General features: G+C 45.6%; 1 protein-coding gene across 18 annotated transcripts in view; it reads left to right on the forward strand.

The window, feature by feature from the left end:
- Positions 1-20,450, forward strand: part of LOC119178120 (uncharacterized) — a 647,314-nt gene that overhangs the window by 11,307 nt on the left and 615,557 nt on the right. The window lies entirely within an intron of this gene.

The following is a 20,450-nucleotide window of genomic DNA, read 5'->3' on the forward strand; positions in this document are numbered from 1 at the left end:
AAGCTGTGTTACGTACTGCAGGTTTTGCACTGCAGTAGAAAAAGTTTTCAGAAAATGCACAGAGTAATTACAATTTTCATTTGGAGTTCTTTTTGGAAAAGATCAAGACGCACAAACCTCTCCAGAAAAGGTAGAGGTGGCGGGCTCGGATTTGTTCATTTGTACACAAGACAACTTCTCAACCGTTTCCTTTTTCTGCGTGATGTAGATGACCCTTTTTCGAGAACTGTTATACAACAAAGGTTGTCTAAAGTGCTGCCGGGATTCCTCGTATCGTCAGCAAATGTGCAAGGATCAATAGAAGGGTATTTAAAGGAAGTCGTTTCGTCTTTCCACTTTTTGTCAGTGAGATTTTTGTTAGAGTATCTGGCTGAAATACCCCGTAAAAATTGTATAAAGGCCTTGTCGATGTTTTACTGCCTGTACCACTGTGCCGTCAGCTATATTGTGCAGGCCCAGGACAGGATGTTCGGAAACGTGTTAAAAGAATGCTTGTAGTGCCAGGGATCGAAACTTTTTTTTAAATTGCACACTGGTTCCATACCAGCTAAAACCTGGTTGCATGATAGGGGAATATTCGTGCCATGAAGAACACATTGACACTTGAGTAGTAAACCGGAAACAATTGAACACGTGTTTATAAGTTGCTGGAGCGGGTTCCTTTTCTGGGACATATTGCAAAGAACCTTGAAAAAAGAATTATCGTTTAGTTCACACAGCATCCGTTTTCGGTCGGTTAAAAGTGAAGCAGGCGTACCTTATGATTTAATCATGCTTCTGGGCCTGCACAGTATATAGAAAACCCGATGTGTCTTTGAAAACGCGAATTTAGGAGTGCTATCTGTGCGCCATTATTTTTGCGAATCTGTGTGCCATTTTTTTGAAGTGCTGAAGGGCCAAGGGGATGTACCAGACTGAGTTGGGTGCTTTGAGCAATTGTTACGAATGCTCAAGTATTGATCAATAGTCAGCTAAGAGCTGACGGTACCTCAACGAATTCTTTGGGCGTATTTTGTGACGCACTTGTATTGTGACCAATGTGTAAATATGTAAAATGTGAGCAGTCTTGATATGCAAGGCACAAAAGAAAAAAAAGTAAAGAATAGTGAACTTGTTAGGTGCGTGCATTCTTCTCGATCATGGCACACCACGCTACATTACGCGAAGTTGTGTGGGAATGAAAGATTGATTGACGAACATTAGCAATGGAGAAATAATACGCCAAAATTAATTAACAGAGTAGTATCAGTTACTACTTTTTTTCTTGAAACCTTTAAAAGTACTACCCATTGGCAGTAACGGCTAGGGTAGTAAAAGTTACCAAATGCTGGTAGTAACAGCATGGTAACTGTTACTGCCCTCGCTGTTACTAACTGCGCTTACTACCTGGGTTGTAACAAATGTAACAATCAATTACTACCCCAAAATTAGCAAATACTACTACCTTTTTTCTAAGAGTGTACAGGTTGGAAAGAAAGAAGTACGACCAGGAAAAGATCATGAACACTGGAAACGCTCACTCATGACTGAGTGGTTATCGCACGTGTTAACAAAGATAAATAAGAAAATGGGGGTGCGTCGCGCATATCACAAACAGGCACAAAAAAGCAAATAACCAAAACGTGTGTTTGCAGTTGATTAGTAAAGTTAAGTTTCTTTTGTTGCAACGATGTGAAGGTTTATTGACTTAAACAAGGTGTGGTGCTCTTTATGATATATCTCCGAGATTTCTCGTTTGGTCTGGTTAGGGTGACTCTGCAAGAATACCAAGCCTTCAAATAAGAAATTGCATACGAATAAGTGAAAATGTGAGGTGAGGTGAGATGGCTTCATTTAATTAATTTTGATGCTCTATGAGGCCCGTGTTCATGCATCAACTAGTCTGACCGATGTATATATGTGAACAGAAGAGGAATTCAGTTAGGAACTTTTGCAGAACCATTGAAAGAACAATTGGCATGCCTCTCATAGTACTTTTCTCTGCCCACTGCGGACCCCTGCGACCTTTTGCGCTTTACAAAAAAAAAATTTTACTAACCTGATGGTTTGGAAAACACGACCTCCCTTCGTATCACTTTCTATTTTCCTTTCATATTGTACATAACGTATGCATGCAATAACTAAAATATTTTTAGTTTTTTTGCGCGTGAATGTTTTACGAAGTAACACATATATATATATATTTCTTGCAGTGCGAATGAGCTGTTCACAACCCGATGCAATATTATATGGGAAGGACACTGGGCCTAGCTGGAAACTATTGCTCAGGCAATGTGCCGAACTTATTGTTTTGTTTTTTTTTCTTCGCCGAGCATGAGAACGACGTCATTGGTCTTCATTGAAGGATATTTGAATGCACGAACGCGAAATTCAACATTGCTCGCACTCAGTGCACGCAGAATATTCTGCCAGCACACGTTCCGGGCAGACAGCAAGGTATCTCGCACGCGAGTATTAGTTCCACCATTCGTCTTAAAACACGTTTAGAATGTGTTGTCTTTTCCTTTTTTCAGCCCATGACTTGTCCATTAGAACTTAAAAAAATCTACTTGTGCAAGCTTCTCTGCAGTCTTGTATTAACGGCCTAATCAAACCGTGATTGTATTAAAAGCCATAGCTCTGTATGAGCAGTTCATCGTGAACATTTATGAATTCATTGTTCCAGCTCACATTTCTCGCGATAGTATGTTTTGACGACATGTATTAGTGCGCAAAACTCGCATGCTCTTCTACGTTCGATGTACACTCGCCCAGACTCGCATTTCATGCGTGCAGGTGCGTTCGGACCAAGAAGTGGTGGCATTGTTGTGCTCGCACTGCGCCAACGAGCAGCGGGCGGAGGAAAAGCCGGTTTGCTTGGCGTACCAATTTTTCCCATAGTGCTCCACGCGCCCGCGGGGCGTTGTGGGATTACTTGAAAAAGGTCTTATGCTTCCATCTTTTTGAGGCAAGGATGCACGCGTGTATTATTGATGGTGCCCAAATATCTTACGGGCATTACCGAGAAGTTGCACTTTCTCTACCTTACTTGTAAAAATAGTTGATTGGGCGAGTTGGTTATTCATGATGGTTTGAAATACAAGCGTGATACGTAGACAGGACCGGAAAGAAAGGGACAAGCGCTTACCTGGGACGGAAACTCCCTACATCTCTCATGTATTCCCTCTCGGCAGCGGCAGTGCCGCTTTAACCACTGACGGTTGCCGGGCAGATGCATCAGCTGGGCCCGCGCCCAACACACAAAGCCTGCAGCATCGTCAAGGGCGCACCCATGTTTGCTGGTAAAATCACGCACGAAGCAATGAGTGCGCAGCTTTTAAGAGCCTCGTAAGGGCACCTGGCACAGGGCATTGTGGGGAGGTTCATCCGCTCGCCTTTGTAATCTCTCTGCCGGGCACCTCACTAGAAATGAATCACGAGCAGAAATTATCTTTCATGATGACACTGGTGAGGTCCCAAAAGAGAGTGAAAGGACGAAAAATCAAGAGGAGTGGGTTGCTGTGGAAGCCCCTCTTTTCCACTTCGCATGCTAGTCTACCCGCACTTTCCGCTGGTCATTTGGGCAATGCGGTCATAAAATTTTGTGAATCTTTGTTTTTATTTTCTCATGTTTTCCAAAGAGGCGAAGTTAAGCTCATTTATCAGAAAGACAAAACTTGATAAGCACAAATAAAATGAAACTTTTTATTGCACGTTCTGTATGAAAATAAACAGACACACGTAATCACATGTGAAAGTGTCTATCTATAAAATTAGCTTTATTTACAACTGACACATGGACATAATGAGCACATATTGAATCCAGAATATCAAAACCAATGCAAAAATTATAAACAATCACGATTGGAACATGCCGTATTTGGCTCAATCACGTTTGTTATGACGGTGCGCCTAATTTTCTTGCATAACGTCAGTACCAAACGAGACTGAAGTTCAGAGGCATGGAGAGGCTTGAAGCCAAAAGAAGTTTTTCGACAAATAACGTCGCTAGAAACAGTGTTTGGGCAGTGTACAAGTCAAATTTCCTTCGTCAAGACAATGCTGTTGCCCTGACAAAGAAAAGTTTACTTGTCAAAACGTTGGCTCTATAGACATCCTTTGTAATAAGTGTTAGAAGGCTTTAGTCTATCACTTGTATTTGAGTGACACTATTACAAAAAGATACTCACAAATTTTGAAATTGCTGCTACAAAAACTTCATAAACAGAAGTAGCCTATTGTCACGGGGTCAAGACGTGGCTGAAGACAGGAGACATTGCGTTGGAATTTAACTGTTTATTTGGGCGAACCTGTGTCCGGTAAACGGAAAGTCCGATTACAGTAGCAGTCTTGGACTGATAGCGGTGAACGGAGCGTCGGCCGTCGATCAACTACTCACAAGCGGCGAAGTTCGTCGGCATTTATATTCTTGCCGTCGAATGTTCTAGCGTTATCGCTGGTGGTGGCATAGGTTCCAGAATAATCTGTACAGTTCGCAGAGTGGGCGTGATCTTATCGAAATGATCTACTAAAGTCCGGAAGCTTCTCGAAAACTGCAGGCGTGGTTTGCGCTGAGAATTGTGTATTTTGGGACGATAACAAAACTTCAGAAATAGAACGTGTCACTATAATCACTGGACATAAGTTAAACTACATGCCAAAGGTAAAAAAAAACAACTAAAGCTATGTTGCTAAGCAAACTCCAATTCAAGCCTTTCAATAGACGCATTTTCCTGACAAGAGCTTGTCTGTTTTATTTATTTATTTGTTTACAGAACACTGCAGGCTCAAATCTGTGCCGATGCAGGAGTGGGAAAAAGCACTCGTACAAAAAAAATCACAATCAATCAGTACACACGACATTAATGATCATGATCATCATCATCATCATCATCATCATCTTCATCATCATCATCAGCCTTACTACGTCCACTGCAGAACAAAGGTCTCTCCCATGTTCCGCAAGTTAACTCTGCCCTATGCTTGCTGCTGCCAATTCATACCCGCAAACTTCTTAATCTCATCTGCCCACCCAACCTTCTGTCTCCCCCTAACCCACTAGCTTTCTCTGGGAATCCAGTTAGTTACCATTAATGACCAGTGGTTATCCTGTCTACTTTCTACATGCCCTTTATACTCTCATACAAACAAGTTTAGACAGCAATTTATATTCTACAGCTTTTTCCCCACATAAATCCGTAACAATTCACGACCAGAAGCAGTATATGTACACAAAAACTACACCAACACATACTCGCCATATAACACATGGCACATCAATAGGAGTATTTTTACGTTAACACATTTATGTGAACGGCTGGGATTACTAGTGCACGTACCTCATGTAATACAAAAAAAAGGATAGTGCTTAGAGTTATCATGCGATGAAGTCGAAGTTTTCAATGTGTTGTAGCGACTCAAACAGCAGGCGTTTCAGTCTGCAATGGTACGAGGAAAAAAAAAATGTCGTCGAAAGACGACAGTCTTGCACCCGGAGAGAGTGAAGAAAACGTTTATTTGACGTTCTGCGCAAGAAAATCGGTGAATGGTATTCTGGAGGCGCTGCGTTAGAGTGCCTCAAGCGTGTGGCGGAGGCGAACTAGCGCATCTAGGCGCGTTTGACACAAGTGCCATCTGGCATTTATCTTCGAAAACGAAGGCATGCAGCCCGCGGAGAAAGATGCGCGCCAGTCTTGGAGATGATAAAGTGTAGAACGCAAAGCGACGAGCAGGTGATGCTGTAGCAAAGCGTTGGAAACACCTTTTTGAGCATCGCGTTGCACTGTCAGCGCAGTGCGATTACATGCTACATTCCTTGGAGTTACTTGTGTGTGCCTGTTCTAGTATAAAGGCAGACATAGAAAACATCGAAGCGTTGTTGTGGTGCCTCAGATATGCGCAATTATTGCTTTTTAATTCACAATCGCACAACTATGAATGCTAAACATTGAGCAATATTGGTGGGCGCTGCGGATGGGGTTGGCTGTTTGATGTCGTTTGGGGCATTGTTAGAGCGGGCAAACAGACAAATATACAGACAGACCGACCAAAATTTTTCCGTCGAAGATATCGCCTTTGAAAGGGAACCTAAATGTGTTGGTACGTGTCTGGAATGGTGTTAACGACGCAGCATGACGATTTCTAGTTTCTCGTGACGTCAGTGGTTGGACAAACGCAGAGGAATCTAGTGCGAAATGTTTGTTTTGTAAATGAAAAAAAAATTATCTCAGAATTTTGCGGCGAAGCTCGAATTCTTGTATATTATTTTCTTTCATAATAGCTGTGGAGGAGTCTCTCATACGGTACTTATAAAATATAAACCTAATGCATTTACGTCGAAACATTTCTATGGCACGAATGGTTTTCCTAGTGTATGGGTCCCAAATGACGCACGCATATTTGAGAGTAGGTCCAATGATGGTAATATAAGCTAACAGCTTCACAGATGGCGGGGCAAGATGAAGTTTGTACTTGAGAAAGCATAGCTTACACAAGGTGGATGCGCAAATGTTTAATACACGCATACTACAACTTAGATTATCGGTTATTGTTACGCTAACATACTTATAATCACCAACCTCTTTGAGTATGTGAGATTGTAGCACATATGGAAAAGAAGAAAAGTTTTTCTTCCTCGTGATGTTCATGTGCACTGTTTTGTATGAGTTCAGTTTCATATCTCACTGCTTACACCAATGGAAAACGTTATGAAGGGAGGAATTGAAAAGCTGTTGATCATTCATAGTAACTATTCATTTATACAGTACACAATCTTCGGCGAGTAGCCTTGAGTCTTCAGTTGTCTTTAGTCAAGTGACACTGTACTTCTTTCAGTTCATTCAAGCTTGCCGAGAACTGCGTTTACACGTATGTACTCATGCAAAATAAATACCTGTAAAATAATAGGTTCAAATTTTTGTGCTCACCCGGTGCCTTTAGAAAACGCTGAAAATCTTCCCGGAACTATAAATCCCCGGGTTAGCACACCGCAGAGCAACGAAAAACATGTGTTGCCCGATTAAGCAATCGTCGACAAATGCATGGTTGACATGTTTGGCATAACCCACTGTGGCTTTTGTTTTTTGCCCGCCAAAGCTTCCTATCTTTATCTTTCCCATAGTTCACACTCCAACCGAGCGAGATAATTGAGCGCGATCCAACTTCTAATATCGCTGACAGAGGGGCAAGAAGGAGCGGAGGGAAGCGCTACAAATGCAAGTCAATCACATCCCGTGCTTCGGGTGATTTAATAATCACAAAATAACAAATAATAGAATATATATAAACGAGAAGTTCTTTACAGGGGCATTGATTTTTCTATTTGTAAAAACTTATGAAAGCCAATAAACGCGAACATTCACAAACACCTCACTGCATTCAACCTGATCTTAGGACGCCCGGCAACAGCTCCGAACGTGCATGTTCTTTGGAACCGAAATAAGCGTTGAGTTTCCGTGGCCTTCGCTGACTGACAACTAAAAGTTGAATCGAAAAGCTGTGAATTATGCAGGGTGCTTCAAGTATTGTGTTCAGAATTGTTTAAAAGTGAGAAAAAGACGTTATTCACTCGCTGTATTCACGGTTGCTTTTTCTGTAGCGGTTGTCATCTTAAGAGAGTTGAAGAGATAATTTGAAACCGTACTTGGAAAAGTGTACCTAATTAACTTTTTGATTGGGGCATGTAGGCGGTCAAGTAAAATAAGAGAATTGAACTCCTTGATGCGAAGAACCCATTGTCACTTTGATATTTCGGAAAAGCGGCCTCTAATAATAACTACACTATAATGAAATTCTCCTAAATTCGGCGGCGAAATCAAAACCAAAGGACCGATGAGCGCAACGAGCAGATGACTACAATGACTTCACTGTTAAAAAGAGCGGTTACAGGGGTGCAGTTTTTCTCCGTTCGTTAACGTATGTGCGTCATGCGTGCTGTAATTGCGAGTACAGCCCACTCACCCACTCAACAAAATCGGTTGATGGTTGATGTAACAACGCTCCCTCATTTCAGTTGGGCTCGTTCACGTTTTGGTTTCGTTTTCAGTGCAGAATCTGTGAGAAATTTATCATTGCACAGCTATTACTAGAGGCCACTTTTCCAAAACCTTAAAGCACCAATCAGTTCTTCGCATGAAATACTTGAGTTCTTTTATTTGACTCAACCACCTGACTCCATAAATAAATAATTTAACTTTCCTAATTTCTCTTTCAAACGGTGTGTTCAAGCCTGTCAAGATGACTGCTTTTAAAGAAAAAGAAACTGTCATGACAGCGAGCAAGTAGCGTCTTTTGCTGATTTTAAAACATTATGGGACACATTTCTTGAAACACCTTGTATACCGACTGATGAAACATTTGGTATACACATACGATAAGACCAAGTCGCAAACCACCGTAAGAAAACTGATGACCTATCTATGTATATGAGCCCCACCTCACCAACACCCACTTTGCCTTACCGCAATTCTTTATAGCCTATGGTATCTGCGACTGTCCAAAAACACTAGCTCCTCATCGGACAGAGCTACCGACGGTTTCGCTCACGCAAGTCGAGTATTTAGGCGCTATGTTTTCAGCTTTAATCCTTTTGTTTATTAACTCCGATTACGCTGTCAAAGTGAACACAACCGCCACATCTACTGACATGTTGGGCCAGAAAACCATCGTTGCCGTTGCGAACGTTGCACGCATGCTCACGGAATCTGTCGTTTAGGCATCCTCCAGTTTGTCTGATATAACAGGTGCTGCACGACAGCGGGATCCTGCAGTGTAAACAACGTTGCTAATGCAATTGACAGAATGAGTTTTGTGCTTTGTTTTGCACAGCTGTTTGCTGTGTATGGCCACACATGTCAGCCTAGCCGGCTGAGAAAGCTTGTGTGGTGCAAAGAAAACTACAGGCACTGTCACGCATTGTCCAAGCTTCTTCAGACGTGGGGTGACATGTGAGGGACAACAGCTATGTTTTCTTTTTCTTCGTTGCTGTTATCTCGTTCTACTTCACCATTTCTTTCACCATCCTTTGCACTCCGTTTTCTACGAATACTTTCAACCACGGATACCAAGACTGGTTTCTGGCCCAACATGTGAGTATATGTGGCTGTGAAGTTCGGTTTGACATGAAGTTCAGTTTGATAGCACAGTCGGGGTTAATAGAGACAAAGATGAGTGCACAAGGATTATCATTACATTACTTGCATCTGCACGCGCTTTCTTCCGAGTCTAAGTTTACTTGATGCGGCTGCTTCGCAAGGTCGGCATGATGTAAGGCGTCAAGAATCATCTCAGTATATTCATGCTGGTCGACAATGGCATGAATTTTTACATGCCAAGATTTTCTTAGCAAACTTCAGCGACTTTGAGCGTATCTATCGGCAGCAGGATAAAAATGAGCCAACAGAAGTAGTGATGGGAGGGCAGGAATCAGTGACGTGAAGGAATGTTCTTGGTCCTTACCCCAGGAAAAGGCCATATATATATATATATATATATATATATATATATATATATATATATATATATATATATATATATATAATGCCACCATTGATGAACGAGCCACTGTGGCTCATACGCGTTTTTGGGGACGAGGAAGAAGAGAACATCTTCGTTGCTCTGGTTCAAGTGAACTGCTGGCTGCAGGTCTTGTTTTGTTCGTGACATTACTGGTGGAGGTGCTGGGTACGTGTACTTTGGCTGTGTCGGCCATCGTGGAGACAGCTACATCTCCCAGAGCAAGAATCAGCCGCCGCCTGCGTGGATTACCCCCTGAATTTGGTCCCTTGGCATCGACACCCAGAAAGATGGCAACTGCGATGACAAGCCAGGCGGTCCAAACCAGCGATGGCCATGATTCTCTTCTCGCCCATGTTTTTCACGTGCCACAGATACCAAAGCCGTTCCATGGAGACATCTTCGAGGACGTTGATGACTGGCTAGACCACTTTGATCGGGTTGCCAGTATCAACGAATGGGACGATGTTCGCAAGCTGCGCCGAGTTTATTTCTACTTGGAGGATTCTGCGAAGACGTGCTACGAGAACCACGAGGGCTCCTTTGCAACATGGCAAGAGTTTAGCCGACAGCTCCGTGACGCCTATCGCAACACCGAAAGGAAGGAGAGGGCCGAACAAGCCATATCCAGCAGAAACCAACGGCCGAACGAACGTGTATCCATGTTTGTCGAGGACATGCTTCGACTCTTCAAGCGCGCGGACCCTGCCATGCCTGAGGAAAAGAAGGTGCGCCATTTGATGCGCGGAGTAAAAGAACAGCTTTTCGCTGGGCTCGTGCGAAATCCACCGACGACAGTCGCCCAGTTCATCAGTGAGGCTACTACGATGGAACGTACGCTGCAGCAGCGGTCGTCTCAATACGAACGCCAGATCCCGGCCGCCACATGCGCTATCGGCTCTGACAGCGAGAGACAGACCCTCGCAGACTTCATTCGAAGTATCGTTCGGGACGAATTGCGACAGCTGCAGGCAGTGGGATCCCATCCGCCTGTGTCAGCCCTCGCGGATGTAATCAGACAAGAAGTCCGGCAGGCCGTCACACCCCTAGCCCCAATCGCACCGCCGATTCCCGAGGCCCCAGTCCTGACATACGCAGCGGCATTGCGATCCCCTGCGTCACCGGCTACAGATACTGCTATGCGGCCAAGGTACCAGGCTATGCAGCCATTTCACAACACTGCTTCAAGCCCACCTCTCGGCTCAAGGTTTTCGAGCCCACCCACCTATTCGCCGTCTATCTCAAAACAAAGTGGTAGCAAGGCAAGCATGTGGCGCACCTGGGATAACTGTCCGCTCTGCTACCACTGTGGTGAAGCGGGTCACGTATACCGGAACTGTCAATACCGGCAACTAGGTCTCCGTGGCTTCCACCCCGATGCTCGATGCCCGCGCTACGGTGAGCGCCCCCGCGAAATTGAAGCCTATCTCACGGGCCAACGTACTCCTTCGACTATTCGGCACCACCAGTCGAGATCACCATCGCCTCGCCGGTCTACGTCACCCAGTTTGCCCTCATCGTCTTCCGCTCCTTTCAGGAGCCGGTCACCAAGTCCCCGCAGGGGAAACTAGGAACGGCGACTTCTGGGGGTGAAGTCGCGGCCTGGCGAACTGTAAAAGACCCTCCTTCGAAGCAACGACCAGACGAGGGCGATTCCGGTTTTGCAGTGTTCACCGACCGCAAAAAGACTATTTCTGCCGAAATAGCCGTCTTCGTCGACAATCATGCTGTTAACGCCCTCGTCGACACCGGTGCCGACTATTCCGTAATGAGCGCAACACTGGCATCTGAACTGAGGAAGGTTACCACGCCTTGGCAAGGACCTCAGTTGCGCACGGCAGGTGGCCATCTGGTGACGAATACTGGTATGTGCACGGCACGCATTCGAATACGTACGTCAACATTTGCGGGCTCTTTCCTCGTATTGCGCGTGTGCTCCCGGCCAGTCATTCTAGGAATGGACTTCCTTCGTGAATACGGCGCCGTTATCGACCTCCGTGAATTACTTGTGTCGTTCGAGGATCCTTTTTGCGCTGCAACTGACACTACGCAATTCCGGAAAAGAGCGCTCCGTGTTACCGACAATTCTCTGACTCTCCCACCTCGAAGCAGCCTCTTTGTCAAAGTAGAATTGGGACAAGACCTGTCTGACGCGGTAATTGCAGAGGCCAATTTGTCTCTCCTTATTTCACAACAAATCTGTGTTGCCCGAGGAATCATTCAGCCTAGCAATAGGCATGCTCACCTGCTGGTCACAAACTTCAGCGACGAATATCGCCACCTAACGAGACACACTGCCATTGCATATTGTGAAGAACTTGCCGATGCCGATGGTCCATCTACGTTAGCTTCATTTTCATCGAATGGGCACCCTGACAAGGCCTTCGTGAACACTCTCGACGTAAACGAGAGACTACCTTCGGCTCAACGAGAAAGCCTTTTGCGTATACTCGGCTCATTTCAAGACTGCTTTGCCACTACGTCAAAGGTTAAACAGACACCACTTGCTCAACATCGTATCATCACGGAACCTACTGAGAGACCCATCCGACAACATGCCTATAGGGTGTCGCAAAAAGAGCAAGATGCTATACGTGACCAAGTCCAGCAGATGCTTCAGGACAACGTCATTCAGCCATCGACCAGTCCCTGCACTCTAAGCCGAAATTCGGCAAAGTTGGACTAACTGCAGTCGTTAAACCAATGGACGAACGGTTCGTCCAACAGGGACTAAATGTGTGACAATGCGTGTCTTGCACAAACGCCCGGCAATGAAGGAACCAACGGGGAGGGCAACTGCGCCGCGATCGCCTCCTGTCGATGCTGCACTGCAATGCTCGGCGTGGTCGGCGATCATGAAAACAAGTTATATATAGGCTATACGCCACTCTGAAAGTGAAGCACTATGAAACGAATAGAAGATGTTATTAGAGGAAAGTAGTACAACACGCTGTCAGGGCACACAGCAAGTGCCCTCGCGTTTCCACCATGCCGGCACGGGCGAGCCGAAGCCAAGTGAAAGTCTCCGCAAACACGGGCAATGCCGAGAACTCGCTTTAATGTCCTGAATAAGTTCGAACTACGGTGAACACTGACAATGCTAATAAAGGTAAGCTGTTCATCAGCGGTCGTGTACCCACACAGTGACCACAAGTTCAAAGCGATATATAGGAAAAGTAGGCTTCGTACGTCATCGGTATCAAGCGGGCTGCCGGTGTGAGTGCATTGCCGGCACAAGTGAAGGAAACGTCGCGTACAAGTTCACAAAAATAGTAGCTCAGACAAACCTATGTCTTTTTCTCCATGCGACAATCGTTATCAAAAATGCAACGTGTAGGCGATCGCGGATACGACTAATCGTGCGGCCAGCGGTACACAGGTTGTGCCTTACTAGCACGATGAAAGAACCGTGCCTGCGAACGGTCTCGTCGCTGTAAGTATACAGATATCTACATCACTCCGTAAGACACAGCGAACATGGGGCACTTACCTATTGTTCATTTGTGACTATAAAATAACGACGACGAAAATTTCACGCGAGCCGCATGTTGCGATCGCCGGCGGTCGTTTAGCCGTACTCGTCGTAAGCCTAGCGACGCCGTCGGCAAGCCGACACGGTATGGCGTCGGCGGGGCGCCTGCGGCTGCTTCGCCGGCTTTCCCGCACAAGCGCCGCTGCTACGTTTGTGTTTGCGGACTCGTGCGCCAGCACTGCGAACGCTAGTTCGGCCGACATGATCGAATACCAGCTGATAATTCGTAGTCTCGGGCTGGAAGCATGTTGAATATTAGATGGATCCATATTAAAAGATCGGTGCGCATCGGTGCTACGAATTAGCCGATGTAAATTTTCGCGTTACGGTGTCAATGTTTATTGTTTTTTTAAGTCGAGTAAAAGTCGCCCACTGGCACTAGATGGGAGGTCAAAACACTGTGCTATATATACCCGAGAGTCTGTTCTTTGTAGTACAGCGCGGGCAGTCAGTGTTTGCGGTGTTTTACTTTGAAATAATAGTGCGTATGTATGTGTGTGTGTGTGTGTGTGTGTGTGTGTGTGTGTGTGTGTGTGTGTGTGTGTGTGTGTGTGTGTGTGTGTTGCATGAATAACATATGATCTTCAGTGCTGATTAAATTGCAATAAACATAAAATATACTGCACAAACGCAGTGTCGGCATTTTTTTTGCCATTGGTCCAGACGGTTCAACTGTTAGTCCCGCTGGATCATTCTACTGGGGCCAACATTTAAACCAAGTGGAGTAAGTGCTTGGGGTAACAGTTGAGCCCTTGCAGTTACTCCCACAGTTAGTCCAAAATTGGTTCAAAATCTGTGGCAGCGCATTTAGACCCCTAAAGGACCAATGGCATACCCCACTTTAGTCTTTTTCGGCTTAGAGTGTAGTAAAGAAGAAGGATGGTACGTTGCGTTTTTGCGTTGATTACCGTAAACTGAACAAGGTCACCAAAAAGGACGTTTATCCTCTACCCCGGATAGATGACTCGTTGGACCGTATACGCAACGCTAAATATTTTTCCTCCATGGATTTGCGTAGCGGCTACTGGCAAATCGCAGTGGACGAGTGCGACCGCGAAAAGACGGCGTTTATTACTCCCGACGGTCTGTACGAGTTTAAAGTGTTGCCTTTCGGTCTATGCTCAGCGCCAGCTACTTTTCAAAGAATGATGGATACGGTTCTCACGGGGCTCAAATGGCAATCATGTCTTGTTTACCTTGATGACGTCGTGGTCTTTGCAGACACGTTTGAACAACACGTCCAACGCCTTCATGCAGTACTTCAGGCAATTAGAACAGCGGGGCTTTCTCTCAAACCCTAGAAATGTCATTTTGGATATGAAGAACTGAAGTTCCTTGGTCGCGTTGTGAGCCATGCCGGCATCCGCCCAGATCCAGAGAAAACCCGTGTTGTTGCCGCCTTTCCCGTGCCCACAAATAAGCGCGACCTACGCCGATTTCTGGGGCTCTGTGCGTATTACAGGCGCTTTGTCAAAAACTTTTCGAAGATTGCTGAACCCCTCAAAAAGCTTACAAAAGACGGTGTCTCGTTTGTTTGGGGTCCCGATCAGTGCCATGCGTTCGACACCCTCCGAAACTTCCTCCAGGCTCCGCCTGTACTACGTCATTTTGACGAAAGCGCTGACACGGAATTACACACTGACGTCAGCAACGTTGGACTAGGAGCGGTATTAGTTCAGTGGCAAAATGGCGTAGAGCGCGTGATCGCTTATGCGAGCAGAACGTTATCCCCAGCGGAGAAAAACTATTCTGTAACCGAAAAGGAATGCCTCGCTGTTGTCTGGGCCATAACAAAGTTCCGCCCATACTTGTATGGCCGCCCATTCAGGGTAGTTAGCGACCACCATTCCCTTTGTTGGCTCGCGAATCTCAAAGATCCCTCAGGTCGTCTAGCACGATGGAGCCTCCGGCTACAAGATTTCGATGTCACCATCGTCCACAAATCTGGGCGGAAACACACCGACACCGACTGTCTCTCACGTGCACCGGTCGAAAATGCCAACACTGACCTTGAAGACGACGACACTTTTCTTTCTGCCGTATCAGCGACCAGCTTAGCTGAGCAACAGCGTCACGACTCGGAGCTCATCCCGCTCATTGACTACCTGGAAGGCCGCAATTCCCACCTTCCTCGAAGCTTTGCGCGCTCACTATCTTCCTTTTGTTTCCGTGATAGAGTGCTTTATAAAAAGAACTTTCATTCTACACAAGCTATGTATCTGCTTGTTGTGCCAACTACGCTTCGTGGTGACATTTTACGTGCATGTCACGATGAGCCATCATCCGGACACCTCGGCTATACGCGCACGCTGCAACGGATTCAACGCTCCTACTACTGGCCACGTCTCGCGAAGACTGTGAAGCACTACGTTCGCACATGTCGCGACTGTCAGCGACGTAAGATTCCACCTTTACGACCAGCCGGACTACTGCATCCAATTGGCCCACCAAAGGCGCCCTTTCATCAGATTGGCATGGACTTGCTGGGGTCATTCCCCACGTCTTCGTCTGGAAACCGGTGGATTGTCGTCGCTACAGACTACTTAACACGCTACTGTGAAACCAAGGCATTTCCAAAAGCCACCGCAGCAGATGTCGCCCAATTTTTTGTTAACAGCATCGTCTTACGTCACGGTGCTCCAGCTGTCGTCATAACTGATCGTGGGACAGCTTTCACCGCAGAGATGCTGCAGGAAGTCTTGCGATTAAGTGGCACGGAACATCGTAAAACAACAGCTTACCACCCGCAAACAAATGGGCTGACTGAACGACTCAATAAGACAATTGCAGACATGCTGTCAATGTATGTGGACATCGATCACAAGAACTGGGACACCATACTTCCCTACGTAACTTTTGCTTATAACACTGCTGTTCAAGAAAGTGCCGGTTTCACACCTTTTCGCTTAGTCCACGGTCGCGACGTCACGACGATGCTCGACGCCATGCTCCTGCCCGACAACTTAGGAATATACCACACGGATGCCGCCAAATTCGCGCAGTGCGCAGAAGAGGCCCGTCAGCTTGCTCGTCACCGTATTCAACGTCACCAAACCGCAGACACGCGCCGCTACAATCTTCGCCACCGTGAAGTTATTTTCAAGCCAGGTGATGAAGTCTGGGTGTGGACCCCTATCTGACAGCGTGGACGTTCCGAAAAGCTTCTTCGCCGCTACTTCGGCCCTTACAAGGTTGTGCGACGTCTCAGCGACGTCACTTACGAGGTTCTACCACAAGGCAATTCGAGACGTTCCCGTTTCACCCCGCAAACTGAAGTCATTCACGTTTCACGTCTCAAACCATACTTTTCGCGCTGTGAATCGCCAGTGAGTGACTGACTTTATTGGTAACTTCGCGTCTTTCTTTTTGTTTCGTCTTTTCCTTACATTTTTCCTATTTTTCTTATTTCTCATTTAACTTTTGTCCCCACAACCAACTACGTTATCCGCCTAACGCCATTCATTTTGCTCGCATGCTAATTTTCATCTAATTTTCTTTTCTTTTTTTGCCTTCATGTACAGCATCGAGACGATGCTTCTTGGGAGAGGGGGTAATGCCACCATTGATGAACGAGCCACTGTGGCTCATACGCGTTTTTGGGGACGAAGAAGAAGAGAACATCTTCGTTGCTCTGGTTCAAGTGAACTCCTGGCTGCAGGTCTTGCTTTGTTCGTGACAATATATATATATATATATATATATATATATATATATATATATATATATATATATTTCTTCTTATTTACATTCCATTGATTCTAATAACTTCACCTGTACATTCCTTGGCAATACTGTCTGTTAGATCTCATTAATATTGTGTTGAAACACGGAAAAACGAGCCCGCAGGTATACACTTCTTTCGCTTATATATATATATATAAGGAGATCCGTGAGTGGCCGAGCAATATCATCGAAGTTGATGACCAAGCGGTCAAACTATGAGCAGTGCCCTATAAAGCTGCGAACTTCTTGTGTGAAGCACGGAATCGGAAATTGGGAGAATTGGACACCAGTGCATGGCGTCAACAATGTGGCCGAGTAGTTTAATGTGCCGTCGCCCAAATGCGTACTTCGACGAATGGAGTTGGAGGCCAGCGTAACGAAAAACTTCAAGAATGCTAAAAGACGAGGCAGGTGGCTTTCAAAGGTGGGCGAGAAAACGATTACATGGTCCATATAGCAACGGCAAGTCGACCATTTAAAACCGTGGAGAAGGAAGTGCATAATTCGTTCAAAAAATGTCGGAGGATTGCACAACTCAAAAGGCATGACCTTATATTGGTAAAGGTTGTCGGTTGTGATGAATGCTTTCTTCTCTCGGTTGTGGTCGTTGAACGAAATTTGCCAGTATCCAGATCCAAAGACAAGGGACGAGAAACGCTTGGCACCGTTCAGGCAGTCGAGCACATCATCAAATCGAGGCAGGGGATGAACGTTCTTATTGGTGATCCGATCTAGGGTGGCGATGGATGGATGGATCTAACTGGCTGTGCCCTTCCCATCGGGTGGTGTCTCACGACACCTAGGCATAAATTTAAATTCTATCACTATGTTTTTAAGGATTGAATATCACTCGCGCCTTGATAGTAGCCACCAATCAGTTAGCCTCCTCCTGCTTGTTTCTACTCGTTTAAAGTCTCTTTTGCCTTCACTGTCCCTAAACCCCAACGCTTTGAAAAATTCCACGCCATTATCCTGGACTAAAGAGTGGAGCCCTTTACAAAACATTATCAAACACTCAGGCCTTTCCTCCTCGTCTCCACACGGACTACATACCGTGTCTGCGCTTTCGTATTTGGTTCGGTACATGTTTTTCCGCAACACTGCCGTTCTGGCCTTGAACAGCAAAGAGCTACCCCGAAAACTATCATTGATCTTTTCTTTCGCAAATTTTGAAAGTTCGGTAGGTGTCCAGTGATGATTTCAAGGGTTACTGTATATGCTACCTTTAGGTAGCAGAGTTGCGCCAAGGTACGCCATCTTGGGTTGAAATGTCTTGCGGGAAAGCCACTCACCATCTGCGTAGGAGCAGCGCTGGTGCTTATAGCGTTGTTTTATTTATTTATTTTTTCTTTTCTATCTACTTTTATGAAGGTACGAGACAAACTTAGTTGCTCTGGTCATGCCTGGAAGCCTTGATTTTAAGTTTACGTTTTTGGTAAGAATCAAAAACCGTGTGTCACCTCATTGAACCAGCTGTGCATATGTATATTTATAGTAGGCCACACATTATCTTCCGGCTTCTTTTGGACTGTTTTCTCCCTTTACATATATAAAATTATTTTTCACTCTTGATCGCTATCGAGCCAGGAATGGAATATTTTCCTCGTGTTCAGCTCATTCATTAGCTGTGTGAGTTAACCAGCTAAAGCTTTGTAGTCTTCAACTGAATCGAGCGGGATAGTGATCGAGAGTGGCCGTGCGACGCCCACGTTAAGCGCGCATCTCATATTGCGATCGTATTACAATCGCGACTAACGACAATTGATGTGTCCCGGCTGCGGCGGCTGCATTTCCGATGGAGGCGGAAATGTTGTAGGCCCGTGTGCTCAGATTTGGGAGCACGTTAAAGAACCCCAGGTGGTCAAAATTTCCGGAGTCCTCCACTACGGCGTCTCTCATAATCATATGGTAGTTTTGGGACGTTAAACCCCACAAATCAATCAAATCAACAATTGATGTGAATCATTGTTCAACAACCCTGTCGTGTCCAACATTCTTTTCGCTTAAGGTTTCAAAGCAGCATTCAATTCACGCACTAGCAGCAACACCTTGCCGATTCAAATAGTTCTAGTTTAAATTTTCTATTTATTTTTAGCCTTTCGACCACCAGGCCCCGCCGCGGTGGTCTATAGTGGCTAGGGTACTCGGCTGCTGACCCGCAGGTCGCGGGATCAAATCCCGGCTGCGGCGGCTGCGTTTCCGATGGAGGCGGAGACGTTGTAGGCTCGTATGCTCAGATTTGGGCGCACGTTAAAGAACCCCAGGTGGTCAAAATTTCCGGAGCCCTCCACTACGGTGTCTCTCATAATCATATGGTGGTTTTGGTACGTTAAACTCCACATAGCAATCAATTTCGACCACCAGACTAATTTGGCCGTATGCAGCTGACAAACGTTACCCAACTCTGCATTTATAACGTATTCACTACTGAATGTGTGGTTAATACAAATAGAGCAAGTTTTGCAGTGCCGTGGACAGATTAAAAAAAAAAGTGAGGTGCATGGGCGTCAGCAGAGAAGTGAAAAAGCGGCCCTTGCCCCCCTCAAGCCAAAACTGCACTTGCCCTCACCAAAGCAAGACCGGTGCTCTCGCTCTCCTAAGCCGCATTGCAACAATGGTTTGCACTCCCAAAAGAAAATTCGTCCGACGACAATGGCCAAGCGTTTATTCTTTCCGACTGAAAACTAATCTTTCGATTGCAGCACCCGCTGCACCCACGTCTAATCACATGGGCTCTACGTGGTACAATTGAACACATATAGCATTGGCTGCCACATTTCTTGTGAGCAACAGGCAACATGGCTACATTACCGAAGAAGCTCAGCGAGAATGACAACAGCCGTTTTATAGCCCCGCCTCATCTGCCCAGAACCTCCGTAGCGTTGGCTTCTCCGCAGTGCAAATGAACCACCTATGGCCACGTGATGGCGCTCGGCGAATAGGGGCGGTCAACTCCTGTAGGCGGAGCGAGCGGTACCCAGAAAACAGTGGTGCAACTCTGCTACCTAAAGTTAGCATATGCAGTAACTCTAATGATTTCGTCGGAAAAGTGCCAGCTGCTTTTTTTTTTTATCTAAGACCAGAAGGGATGCCCAAGGACTTGAAAAATACTCGATGACGTCTTTTTTGAGCAATTCTCGACCTCCCTCTGTATAACTTGGTACTCAGCATGAGACACGCGGTAAGGACGTTTGTGGGGTGGGTTGGCGTCGCTAGTGTCGATGCGGTAAGCTATGGCGCTTGTGCGGCCTAGGGGACGGTCGTCGATATCACAGATATTCAGGTAAAAAAACAGAACACCCAAAGCGCTTCAACTTGGTACGGTAACAGGTCGCCGAATATCATTTTGTCTTGGACCAACTCACCTTGTGGGGTGATGCCGGGTTTCGCCACGGTCTTGGTGTCAGGAGTGAAAGAGCAAATTTTACATTCCTCCAGGGTGGAAAGTTCGGCGCCTAATGTGATGCCTTGAGGAAGAACTCGGGTATACTTTGAGCGTATCTATCTATCTATCTATCTATCTATCTATCTATCTATCTATCTATCTATCTATCTATCTATCTATCTATCTATCTATCTATCTATCTATCTATCTATCTATCTATCTATCTATCTATCTATCTATCTATCTATCTATCTATCTATCTATCTATCTATCTATCTATCTATCTATCTATCTATCTACAACTTACAGCTCTCCTAG

Source organism: Rhipicephalus microplus, chromosome 1, assembly GCF_043290135.1.
Source record: "Rhipicephalus microplus isolate Deutch F79 chromosome 1, USDA_Rmic, whole genome shotgun sequence".
NCBI classification, from domain to species: domain Eukaryota; kingdom Metazoa; phylum Arthropoda; class Arachnida; order Ixodida; family Ixodidae; genus Rhipicephalus; species Rhipicephalus microplus.